Genomic DNA, 13,237 nt, shown 5'->3' with positions numbered 1-13,237 from the left:
CCAGAACGCCTCAGCCAGACTCATCCTCGACATCCCACGAACCAGCCACATCTCCAGACATCTGCGAGACCTTCACTGGCTCCCCGTCAACAAAAGAATCACCTTCCGCCTCCTCACCCACGCACACAAAGCCCTACACGACCAAGGCCCGAGCTACCTCAACAGCCGAGTCAACTTCTACGCTCCCAAACGCCACCTCCGATCAGCCAACCACGCCCTCGCCGCCGTCCCCCGCATCCGAAGAGCGACTACAGGAGGAAGGTCCTTCTCCCACCTGGCCGCCAAGACCTGGAACTCCCTCCCGACCGACCTGCGCCTGACCCACGACCACCTCTCCTTCAGGAAGAAGCTGAAGACCTGGCTGTTCGAGCAGTAGCGGCTCCCCCCCCCCCCCCAGCGCCTTGAGACCCCACGGGTATGTAGCGCGCTTTATAAGTGTCACTGATTGATTGAAGGTTTCGAGATGTTTATTGTATCCCATCGGGAAGTTCAATAGGTTAACTATGCTCCCATCTCGGAGACGAAACAGTAAACCCCTTACCCATCTACCAAGATGCAAACGCAAGTATCTGTACGATGGGCCAGGTTTTTTGACATGTGGTTCAGAATAGGCCAAATATTTTACAACCGTGCATTTAGTCAGGTTCTTTCTATCACGCTCTTCTCTATATAGGTCATACAATGCCCTTAAAATGATGGTCTTATGGGAGCGGTTTATTAGGTTTGGTGATGTGAACAGAGAAGCCAAACCCACACTTGCAAGGCACTCTTTTACTGCTTTCAGCCATGGTATATGATGTCCCCTGTCACACTTTAGACAATCCAAAATAATTTCACGGGTCAATGTAGCAGCCGTGTTGTTCCAAATCTTTATCCAGAATAGTGCTGGTCTGGATCTCACAAAGTCCTCTATGTAAGGGATATTTAGTTCGTTATGGCATACATAGTTTGGAGAACAGATGACCCCCCCAATACCTTACGGCAAAATCTATTCTCTTCTATTTGAATAGGGGAGCAGTTGGTATAACCCCAAACCTCAGCGCCGTAAGTGCCGGTTGGCATACATTGGGTTTGGTATATCTTAACCAGGGGAGTTATTACATCAGCTTGGTTGGGTTGTCTCAAGGAGGTTACACAATTAATAGCCTTGCCCAACTTGTTCCTGGCATAAGAAACATGTGCATGCCACGTACCACTATTTGAAAATAGCAGCCCTAGATAGGGAAAAGTGCTGGTGCTTTTTAAAACATTTGACCCTGAAATGATCTGGGGGATTTTGTGATTTTTTGGACCACAGCTCATGATTAATGATTTTTTAAAATTAGTTGTTAGGCCTAAATCGGCCATAAAAAGGACAAAACCTGAAATTAAAATACGGAGTGCCTTTGGAGTGCGGCCCATCAGGACCGCATCATCCGCATAAAGAAGGGTGGGTATAGGGACTCCATTAATGTGGGGCACATCACTAGTTAGGGTGCTCAAAGTGCTGCTTAGCTTATTGATATACAAAATAAACAGGAGAGGGGCCAGCACACACCCTTGTCTGACCCCCCTGCCAATACTAATATCATCAGAAACTTCACCCATTTGATTCACACGTACACAAGCTTTAAGATCACGATGTAAAAAAGCTAAAAAATGTACCAGATGGTCATCTAAACCATATTCAAGAAGGGTAGACCAAAGCCGGGAACGGTTAACAAAATCAAAAGCCGAGCTCAGATCCATAAAGCCAAAGTATAAAGGGGATTTCTTTGCAATATTATATTTTGCCATGATCAGGTTCAGATTCAGGCATTGTTCCACCGTTCCGACGCTACTATGGAACCCGAACTGGCTCGGATGTAGGATGTTATTCTCATCAGTCCATGTTCTTATCCTTTTAAATAAGATCCGTCCCAAAACTTTTAAAGTATTATCTATTAAAGAAATTGGGCGGTAACACCCAGGATCCAGCCTGTCGCCCTTTTTAAAAATAGGAAAAAGCTGTATGTTTTGTAGGGGCAACTCAGGAATCTGGCCCTTCAGAGATCCGGCCTCTCTTTCTTTCTCTCGTTCTCTCTCTCCCTCTCTCTTTCCCTCTCTATCTATCTATCTATCTATCTATCTATCTCTCTCTCCCTCTCCCATAAACGACTGCATGGGTAACTTCGCTATGCAAGCGGCTCGCGAAGACGCAAAAAGTCCCGCGAACACGCAGAAAACCCAGCGAACAGGCAAAAAACCCAGCGAACACGCAAAAAAACCGAAAAATTCGCGAATTTTGCGGATCGCGAATTCGCTAATCCGCAAATTCGCGGATCGCGAATTCGCAAAATTCGCCCATGCTTAATTGTTTCAAATTACCAGATGGCACTACAACCACAGCATATGCACTCACCACACTGCATACGGTACTTGAGACATCACGAGTTCCCTATCAGTCAGCTCAGGCAGCTGACTTAATAATAATAATCCACATTTGTAAAGCGTGAACCATCACCCGTTAGGGTTTCTAGGCGCTGGAGGCCGTCTGGAAGATTAAGCAAGCTATTGCCTAGAGTCACATGGTGCTGGGCTAATCTGCTGCCGGCCCTGTGGATCGAACACAGTATTGTCCTCGTCAGGCGCTCTACAAAACACTCCGAAAGCGGAGGGGGTGTATAGATACTGCCAAGTATAACGGGCTCCCCGTGTAATGAGCAGGTCACAATAATATACCTACCCTGGGTGTCTGACCATGATTTAGCATGCACAAAGGGAACTCTGGGATGGATTAGGACTGCCACCCCTGTGAACCTCTGGTGAAACCAGAGTGATAGAGCTGTATATATCCAAAACGGGAGAGACACAGCACCTTTGAACCCAAAAGATGTGTCTCCTGCAGTAACAGGACATCTGCTGAGGCGTGCTTGGCCTGTCAAAGGACCGCTCCTCTTTTAATCTGATCCAGTGACCCTGTATGTTCCAACTGACTACACGGAGTCTACCAATTGGGTCTATCACAGGGCAAAGTATCTAAAGTGAACGTAGGACTTGGCTTTTCATACGACATGAAGACCATATGTATAGAAGAGGATGACACAGTACATTCAACAAGATTAAACATTCGGAAATCTCCCCCCCACCCACCCCACTCAATACCTCAAAACAGCTGAAGCATCTATAGTGGTGGGGTTTTTACATCTGCTCCAAACGGGAGCAGGGCTTAACCTCATCCCCAATAAACTATCCCCAATTGCAAATAAAGTTCCCAGATACTGAGAATAGAGTTGTGGAGGGAGAGTTCTCACGTAGGCTCTTAAACAATGTTATCAGCCAAATAAAAGTCTTGGATGCTGCCCTCAGTCCCCATGTTGTAATAGTCACAAGTCTTGTTGATCATCTTCCATCTGGAAGCCAGAGGCAATCCAGGATTTGGAGTGGCGTCTCAATCGTGTTCTGTGATTAGTCTTTCCCTTAGGTTTGTTCACCTGCTGCGTGGCCTCTCCAGAGAATGACCCCGAATCGCAGTGGGGTGTGTGGCCTAGGACACTGCCTCTCATCCGCCCAAGCAAAGACCTCTTCTGGAGTGTTGAAGAAATGAGTATGCGACTTGCAGGCAACCCTCAATCGGGCTGGGAAGAGCAGAGCATACTGGATTTTGAGGTGTCACAGCCAAGCCTTCGTGGCTGTAAACGACTTGCAACGCTGCTGCACCACCAGTCTTGTATAGTCCAGAAAGATTAAAATGTGATGGGACTCACATTGGAGTTTGCCAGCCGATCTGGTCTGTGCAAGGACGGCGTCATGGTAATGAAAGTTCAAGAGTCTAGCACTGATGGGTTGTGGTCGGAGCAGCGTTGAGGGGAAGGCAGGCGATTTGACCATGCAGTAACCGTTGCTTTACTGAGCAGTGAGGAAGGAATCCCCCAATACCACGCTTAGGCTCATGAGGTCATCAAACCTTGAACTATAAGTTCTCTTCAACGCTAATTGGGCGCAACTGAGCTTATCCATAAAATTAACATTGATAGGTACATTTCACCTAGTTTATATTTTTGTAGAATACACTTTGACATTCCATGTGAGTAAGGTGAGGATAACGTGCATATCCTTGTCCTGAAGAAGGAGTCGTTGTACTCCGAAACATGTTGACACTCTTAATGGTTGATATAGCCTAATACGTATATAATCAACCTCACCCTGCACCTTTTTAACAATACCAGCCGAGGAAATAATAAATAATTTTTTCCTACGAGCCAGGTATTTTTTAACCTCACTTTTTTCACCTCACCTCACTAACTCACATTTCTTCCCTAAACACACACCCTCACATAGTTCACTACCAAGTGCTCCTACGCAGCCGTAAGTCGTAGCACGCCGCATTCCGTAGAGGGGAGCGAAGGCCCCGATGATGAAGCATGACACCAAGGGGCCTGTTGGTGTGTGAGGGGCATTTAAACAACCCTGTGTGCTCCCCATCACTTTAGGGATCACCACCACTTTCTGAGTGGATTCCATTTTGTTTAATCACCCCATGTTGTAATAGTCACAATTCTTGTTGATCATCTTCCATCTGGAAGCCAGAGGCAATCCAGGATTTGGAGTGGCGTCTCAATCGTGTTCTGTGATTAGTCTTTCCTTTAGGTTTGTTCACCTGCTGCGTGGCCTCTCCAGAGAATGACCCTGAATCGCGGTGGGGTGTGTGGCCTAGGCACTGCCTCTCATCCGCCCAGGCAAAGACCTCTTCTGGGGTATTGAAGAAATGAGTATGCGACTTGCAGGCAACCCTCAATCGGGCTGGGAAGAGCAGAGCATACTGGATTTTGAGGTCTCACAGCCAAGCCTTCGTGGCTGTAAACGACTTGCAACGCTGCTGCACCACCAGTCTTGTATAGTCCAGAAAGATTAAAATGTGATGGGACTCACATTGGAGTTTGCCAGCCAATCTGGTCTGTGCAAGGACGGCCTCATGGTCATGAAAGTTCAAGAGTCTAGCACTGATGGGTTGTGGTTGGGCCCCCTGCGGATGCTTTTGCATCAAAGCGCCGTGAGCGCGTTCAATGATAAAGCATTTTGACAGAGCTGTTTGGGGGATCCATCTCGCTATCCTCTTTGCAAGAAATTGCTCCATGTTATTGCCTTCACATCCTTTCAGGAAACACACAAAGCAAAGGTTGCTCCTCCATACTCTGCTTCGGCGTCCTCTGCCCTAATCGCCAGCCCCTTCGTAATAGACTCCAAAGAGGTCACCCTCATCTGAAGGGATGCAACTGTATCCCCCGCGGTTGAAATGGGAATTTTGGCCTCTGTTATTCTGTTGAACGCTTTGCAGAGAGCTTGGCAAATTAGTATAACTTCTGACCCTACGCTCCAATTTTAGCCTCCAGCGCCTCAAGAGACTGCGTTATTGCCACCATCAACGCAGCATTATCTGGGCCGGTAGTGACCTGGCTTGTCGACTCCGGTTCCTGTGCCCCAGACCCAGCATAGCAATCCAGTGTACTCTGCTTGGTGCCCTGCAACTTATCTTGGGTCGTTTTCAAAGGCAGCAGTTAGACTGTGGCCTACTGGGAGATCTGCAGGCGGCTGTGAACGCACCCCAGTCCGTCGCTGCAGCAGCAGCGTCCTCTGGAGGGTAGGGAGTTCCCACTGGAGTCAATCCTGGTATCTGTTGTCCTCTAAGCTGGCGGGAAGGCAGGCGTGAAGGCAACCCCCACATAGGCTGCACCGGACCTAGTCCAGCCGCTAGCGCATGCCGGCACCTCCCCACTTCACTAATGGGTGTCTCTAACCAGCCCCGCTCCCCAACGCCCTGAACCCACAATATGAGGATGCCTGTCCTGGATCTTGAATAAACAAGCATGCTGATCACCTGCGCACTTTGAATGGAGTTCAGCTAAGGCCTGGAGGGGCAGGGTGTAACTGGGCACAGCACAGGACATCAGTGTCCAATCTTCCAACTTCCAATATACGTGGGGGGGGTGCAGGCCCTAACAAACAAAGAGCAATCACAGGCCATGACCGGCAGCAGTGGGTGGGGGCCATAATGCTTGGCCTGGCTGTGCAAGTACCAACATCCAGGATCTCTACTTTTTCATACCATCCTCACATCCCGCAAGGGAGGGGAAGGGGGCCAAGGACCTCAGACTGGCCACACATCCGCCTCACTCTGCTAACGCCAAGCGGTGGGCCACCACAGAAGAATGACAGGACAACAGGGATCACTGTTTTCTCCGGGGTGGGCCACCACCACAATCAGGCCGCCCTTCTCTTCAGCTGCTACGGGGTAACACAGGGACGCAACGTACTCACCCGTGCTCTGTCAATTTGGGGGGACAATGCCAGTAGCCCCAGGCCCCTTCACTGAGGCATCTCTGATCGGGCCCAAACCGCGCCTCTCTGCATGTGGCCGCGTTTCCCCAGGGGGCCCTGCCGCAATCACTCGCCCGATGCTGTTTTTGGCATCATCAGTATGCCGTGAGCCCCACCCAGGGCTCCGCGCACCTACTTCAGTGGTGCCTAGGGAACCTCTTGGATCCTTTAGGTGCGGCACTACTAAGGCAGACTCCGGTCTGCCATGCCGACCCCAGCTATAGTGCCCTTCGGAGCCGTCACGAACCTTCAAATGCAGCCCCCAACACCAGCAGGTTTGCCAGTCAGGTAGGGGGCGTCTACTTCAACAATAGGCTGCACCCAGATCCAGGCCTGCAAGGCCTTGCTCGATGGTGCACGGATGTCTGCAGCACCAGGGCTCACCCACAATATCCGTGGCTGCCACCTGGTCCAGTCGTCACCCCAACGGCCAACAAGCCGACCCCGGGGGCAGCCCTGGACAAGATCGTTGGATAAGTTGTGATGATCTGCAGCACGGGGCGGGCCCAGTCCTTACTCCGCCGCTCCTCACACAGCCACAACTCGGCAAATAAACTGCTCCACGAGAGACACTGGATGTAGGGGCACTGCAAGAGGGGGACCGGGGTAGAATGTGTGCACTGATGCGAAGGATAATAGAAGGATTATAAACGGGCCCACGTCTAAAGCTTCTAAAGAGCGTCCACCATGTCTGGCCGCTTGGCCACGTCCCTTCGTATCGTATCGTAAGGGGTGCTTATAGAGCGCACTGACACCATGGGTTTCCTGGCGCTGGTTGGAAGTAGAGGGGACAGAGAGACTAGCCAGATTGGGGGAAGAGCCAAGTTTTTAAAGACTTACGGAAAAGGGTTAGAGAGTTAGGAGTTTTGAGAGAGAGGGGGAGAGAATTCCAAAGCTTGGGGGCCAGGTAAGCAAATCTCCGGCCTCCAGATCTACGGAGCTTGAAGGAAGGAACAGTCAAGAAATGGAGGTGAGAGGATCTCAGGTTGCGGGATAGGCAATAGGGTCTGATGAGGGATTTAACGAAAGCAGGACAGGGGCCAACTAATGACTTAAAAATAAGGCAGCCGATCTTAAAGGCTGCCCTAGAGACGACAGGGAGCCAGTGGAGTTTGACAAGAAGGGGCCTGGCGGATTGCCACTTCGGAATCCCTAAGGCCAATCTCGCCGCCTGATTTTGGACCACTTGCAGTCTAGCCATCGATGTTTTGGGCAGGCCGTGGTAGATCGAGTTAGAAAAATCTAGGCGGGAGAGGACGAGGGCCATGATAACCTGCAGGAGGGCATCGGGTGTAAAGAGGTATGCCACTTTCCTGATCCTGCGCAGTTGGTAGATGCAGGACGAGACCACGGTCCCTACCTGCGGCCCTAGGGATAAGGCGGAATCGATAGTGACCCCCAGGCTCTTCACCGAGGCTACAGGAGTGGGAGAGGGGCCCAGGTCCGCCGGCCAGAATTGAGGCCCCCAGAAGGTGGCGCTCTTACCGGGAAGGAGGAGCTCCGTCTTTCCGGGGTTCAGCTTTAACTGATTATGGCCCATCCACTGGAGAATGTGGGACATAACTGCTTGAAAGTTGGGGATAGCGGAGGGGGAGTTAAGAGAAAAGATGAGTTGCAGGTCGTCCGCGTAATTAAACACGGTGACGTCCCACTGCCTCAAGGAAAAAAGAAGGGGGCGAAGATAGAGATTGAAGAGAAGAGGGGACAAAGAGGAACCCTGGGGGACCCCGCAGAGCGAGTGCTCTCTGGGAGCCCTGAAGGCGCCCAGGCTGAGGGTCTGGGACCTGCCGGTCAGAAAAGATCTGACCCAGGCCAGCGCCAGGCCCTCGATGCCAGCCTGTTCGACACGGTGGAGAAGGATGTTGTGGTCCACCGTGTCGAAGGCGGCTGACAGATCTAGTAATACCAGGGCCTGGGGAACAGCCTTGTCAACACCGTCTCTCAGGGCGTCCAGCACGGCCAAGATCACTGTCTCCGTAGAGTGGCCGGGTCTGAAGCCTGCCTGGTTGGTCTCGAGAAAGTTGGAACTCTCGATAAACTGTGAGAGACAGGTGGTGACGTGGGCTTCCAGGATCTTTGAGAAGAAAGGTAAGAGAGAGATAGGGCGGTAGTTTGCCGGGACGGCGGGGTCGGCCCCCGGCTTCTTCAGGAGGGGCACCAGCACGGCCTCCTTGAAGGAGCCCGGCACCATACCGGAAGAAAGAGAGGAGTTTAACAGGGGGAGAATGCAGTCGGGTAGAGAATGGCAGATGTCCCGGAGTATAGAGGGGGGACAACAGTCATCTGGAGATCCCGACTTAACGCGGGTAGCAAGAGTGGCCAGAGATGTAGAATCTAGGAGGGGAAATTGTGTGAAAGAGGAAGAGTTGTGAGGAGGGGAAACAGATCCAGCGCCAGGAGACGTGACGGGTATGGTGTCCTTAATTAATACGATTTTTTCGATAAAGAAGGTGCTAAGAGTATTACATGCTTCGTGTGTGGGGGCCTGAGTAGGGAGCGTCCTGGGGTCGGAAGTGAATTCATTAAGCACCTTAAAGATTTCCTTAGACTGGCACGGGGCAGATAGAATTTTGCCAGAGGCATAGGTTTTTTTGGCATCCAAGATGGCGAGTTTGTACCTATTGCGTGCAGCCACATAGGCATCTCTGCTTGGGGAGCAGTAGTCCCTCCTCCACTTACGTTCAAACTGGCGAAGTTCTAAATGAAGGGCTTTTAAGTGGGGGGTGAACCATTTGTGGGAATGACTGTGCCGGGATTGGGGAAACTTAGTGAGGGGGGCGAAGATGTCACTGGCTGTGGTGAGCCAGTCTGCCACAAGCCTACAGAGCTCGTCGGTGCCAGTGTCATTGGGTAGCAGGGGATACGTTTGGGACAGATGATCCGATAGTTTGGAGGGGTCGACAGCCTTCCACTTGCGAGCCGTGCCACCCTCCCGTGGGGGGACCCTTCCCTGGTCTTAATTTTTATGCTGCCCCATATTTACACCACCTTTGTAAATATGGGGCAGTGGTAAAATCAATGGATGTTGAGGTGGAACGCCAACCACAACACCTTTTGCCTGCCTCTTTCACGCTCCCTATTCTGTGAAATGGTGCCTTATTTGCAGCGTTAAGCCACGTTAAGTGGCTAAACGCTGCCTTGTAAATAAGGCGAAACCCTATCGCCACCACATCGTCAGAAAAAGTGACGTTGTGGTGGTAATAAGGGCTTTAAATATGCCCCACAGTGTTCCAGCGTACAGCCTCCAAGGAGCACAGCAGTGGCTGAGCATCTACTATCTTCAGTGACAAGCTAGATTTGGTTGTTTGCCAGGACTATGTCACTTACCACCATGGAAGAGATCAGAAGAAGAAAATCTATGCAGGCTTAGTAAATTAAGACCAGAAACCATTATTCATTTACTGTGTCTCTGCCTGGATTTGGAAAGTGAAAGAAAAACTAGACTGTTTAATATACGTGGTGTAAGGACATGTAGGCACGCCCTGATTGCATCCCTAAACCCTGAGGACTTAGAAATGAATTCAGCATTTGTAAAAATGTTATGTGCTGTAGAAAAGAAGTTGGAGGCTTTTATTTGAGTTACTTATCGATTGAGCTAACATGTACAAAATATAATCAAGTATTTGCACCTAATGCTAAACAATCAATTGTTTTATAATCTAACGTGTAGGATATATAAGCAAATCACTGTTTATAAACTGGAGTGAAGGATTGCTTTATAAATGTAATACCTTGTTGAAGTGTTAGCTATTTTTGGTAAGATTTTAATTTATCAAACAAATAAACTTGAAACCTCAAACCAGTATTGTCTTGTTATGATCTCCAACTACATGGTTGATCTAAGCCAGTCCTTCTTGTTACTAGACAGTCCAGGTATTGGTCAGTCGGCAGTCATCCGCCATTTTCCTTCTGTGTCTCCCTATCTGCCTGGCAGTCTCTGTCAGAGTCTCTCCAAAGATGTCTGTCTGGAATGATTTCTGAAGGATATTTCTTGTTACACACTTCCACAATTCCTCACTCCCCTCTGCCTGTTTCTTCCTTGCTCTTGTCTGCTTCTCAGATCTCTGCCAGCCCCAACCCCCACCGCCTTCTGCACACGTCCTCCTTAATGATCTCTTCTGCACCTGTTGGCACTCCTATTTCTGACACCTCTTCCTGTGCAGGTTCGCCTGTTCAAATGTCAGCCTGCCCCTTCTCTGTATATAGAGCACCAACAGTGTGCTAGAAGGCATCGCGCTTCACATTTTTGGGCCTGTTTTCTGTTTTTAAACCATATTTAAGAATAAATGCAGACAAGCATAAAGATCTTTTTCTGTCTATATTATTATTAAAAATCAGGAGTAGCAATACGCTGGGTGCCTTAAAACACTATTTAAATCAAAGGTAGGCACTTTAATTCCAACTATTAATGCTGCTTTTTATTTATTGATCTTCATGTTATACAAAAATAGATCCAAACAAAAGGGCATTTTTAGGTTTCGCTGGGGGACGGAGCTGTAAGCTCCGCCTCCAGAGAAATCTGTAGTTTCTAGTATGGGTGACTTGAACACGCCTCTCTGCTTCATTGGCTAGCTCCATAAATGGAGGCTAGCCATTGGAACAGAGAGGCGTCCGTCAATGCCGGACCAGACACGGGGGCGTTCCCGAGATTCTTTGGCTTTTGCCGACGTCACGCGACGCCGGGAACGCCCCCGTGTCTGGTCCGGCATTGCCGGCACCCGCCTTCCGTCGTCAGCGTCTCTCCTCCCCCTTTCCCGCCCCCTCCCGCTTGTTATATTTTTATTTACGGGTGCCACCCCGTTTTTATTTAATTATTGGAGGCCGGTGCCCACCCGGCATTGCTCCGTGTTGATTTCACCGCCGCTGGCCCGGAGATCGAGCAAGAGGAGCTGCGCCCGCCTCCCTGCCAAGGGCCGCGCTGCCATTGGCGGCCCTCAGCGCAGGAAGCCAGGCACGCAGTGGTGCGACGTGGGCGGGGCCTCGAGGCGGCCATTTCCGCTTCCCCCTGCCCGGGGGAAGCCTGCTGGTGGTTCGTTGCCGGTCTCCCCTGTGGAGAGGGAGACCGGAACTGCTGGGGAAGCCGCCGCGGATGCGAGAAGAAGGGTGGCCTGTATTAGCAGCCAAAGGAGAGAACTCTTGGCTTCTCCAATGCTTGTTCGTTGTTGGGAGGCGGCATCGAGTCCCTTTGTTAGGAGGTTAGCTGGCTGACTGGGAAAGAATGACGTATTTGTGTCCACTTCCCTTTGGGCAAGTTATCCAGCCAGTGTGTTTTAGAAAGAAGGGTGTTGCTCGATTTTACACACGTGTTTGTCTGGCTTTCGGGTTTCATGCTGTGTGCACTAAGGGCCCCGTGTCTGGGTTGCGACTTAATGGTTTCTGTGGTTGTTTAAATGCATTTATTTGGTGATATGCCAACCTCCCCAGCAGCGGAGTTTACCTTTGTTGGGCTCCAACTGTATGGCGTAGTGTTGTATACTTTCTAGTGTGTTGGGCTGAGTAGCAGTAGGTTGCCATGAGAAGAACACGACTTTGAGCCCGTCACCCCGCAAGGGACCGTTGGTATCCTGAAAGCTGGGGGTTGAACCTTACCTCGCTCTGTGGTAGCATAGGTGCAGTAACCATAAAAAATATTGGTCTTCAGCCTCAATGTAAAATACAGGACACTGGATGTATATTAGGACAGCACTATGACAACAGGTGGCTGAAGAATGTTTCAGGATGGGATTCAGCAGTTTTCCTTAAAAAACACTGCACTCGTTTAATCACCCATAAGTTAACCCTACCTGTGTACTGCATAACAGAATATGAATAAACTATCGACAATTTTTACCACGAACAGCTGTCACAGAAATTGTGTGTGCCAGGCATGTCAGAATACAGAAGGGCTAGGGGTAGAAACGCTAAGTGCGCTTCGGGCTCATATTTAACGGCGCGTCTCAATGGGGTATCCTGACAGTCTCTTCCGTGTTTAGGTGTCTGCTCTTCCTTCATGCAAACGACTGCTTTTGTTGTGCGTGGCCTTTTCTACAGAAGAAAGTGCGCCCTGCTTAGTTTAAACTGCGTGCGGGGCTGTCTCTCTGGCCGAACCACAAGCAGCAGTTTACCTCGGGTCAGACTCAATGAAACCATTCTTTGCAGTTCGCCCCCACAATGACGAAATATTAAAGCCTGCGAGTGCCTTCCCGATGACATGCAGTAGCAGACATCACAGAAAAACAAAGGCTCGCATTTATGAACATGAACTGCTGGGCATGATTTTATCATTCTGAAAGAACATTCTGATCCTGCATTTCAATTCATGCTGAAAACATTTAAGATGTGTCCTGTGCGATGGGAAGAAGTCATTTGAAAAGTAACAATGTAAACTACTAACGTTAACACACACACAGCGCCTTCTACCCAGGTTTAAATGCAGGGACCATAATCAAAAAGCAAGACACTTTGTGCTCCCAATATTACCACATGGTCAGTTCAGCTCTTATTTATGTCGCGGTTTGTTTCAGACATTTCAACAAGCAATCTTCACCTCCACTCCTGCTAAAAGAGCTGTAAAGCAATCACCCTGGTTTAATGGACAATAGGCAGATGTTAGGTTTGGTAATTAAGAACTTATAGAAACCATTTTCAGCCAAACAACAATGCAATATTAACATTCTATACCACATCTAATGTATTCAGGGAAAGAAGTACCTTTAGGAAAAAGCAGAAAGCATGTTTACCAACCTGTTGAGTTGGAGCTTTCAGTTAGATCAGCAGATGCTCTTGAGCTTAGAATCATGCAGCTTTAAGGCAGGTTCTGAACCAACATAGGCAAAAGGGTTCAGATCATTCAAATATAACTGAAGTGATCTCAGCTGTAGGGGGCCACCCCATGTATATTGCGTTTCTATTTCTTAAAAAA

The sequence above is a fragment of the Lissotriton vulgaris genome, chromosome 6, assembly GCF_964263255.1.
Source record: "Lissotriton vulgaris chromosome 6, aLisVul1.2, whole genome shotgun sequence".
Classification (NCBI taxonomy): Eukaryota; Metazoa; Chordata; class Amphibia; order Caudata; family Salamandridae; genus Lissotriton; species Lissotriton vulgaris.
Note: the sequence above shows the minus strand (reverse complement) of the source record.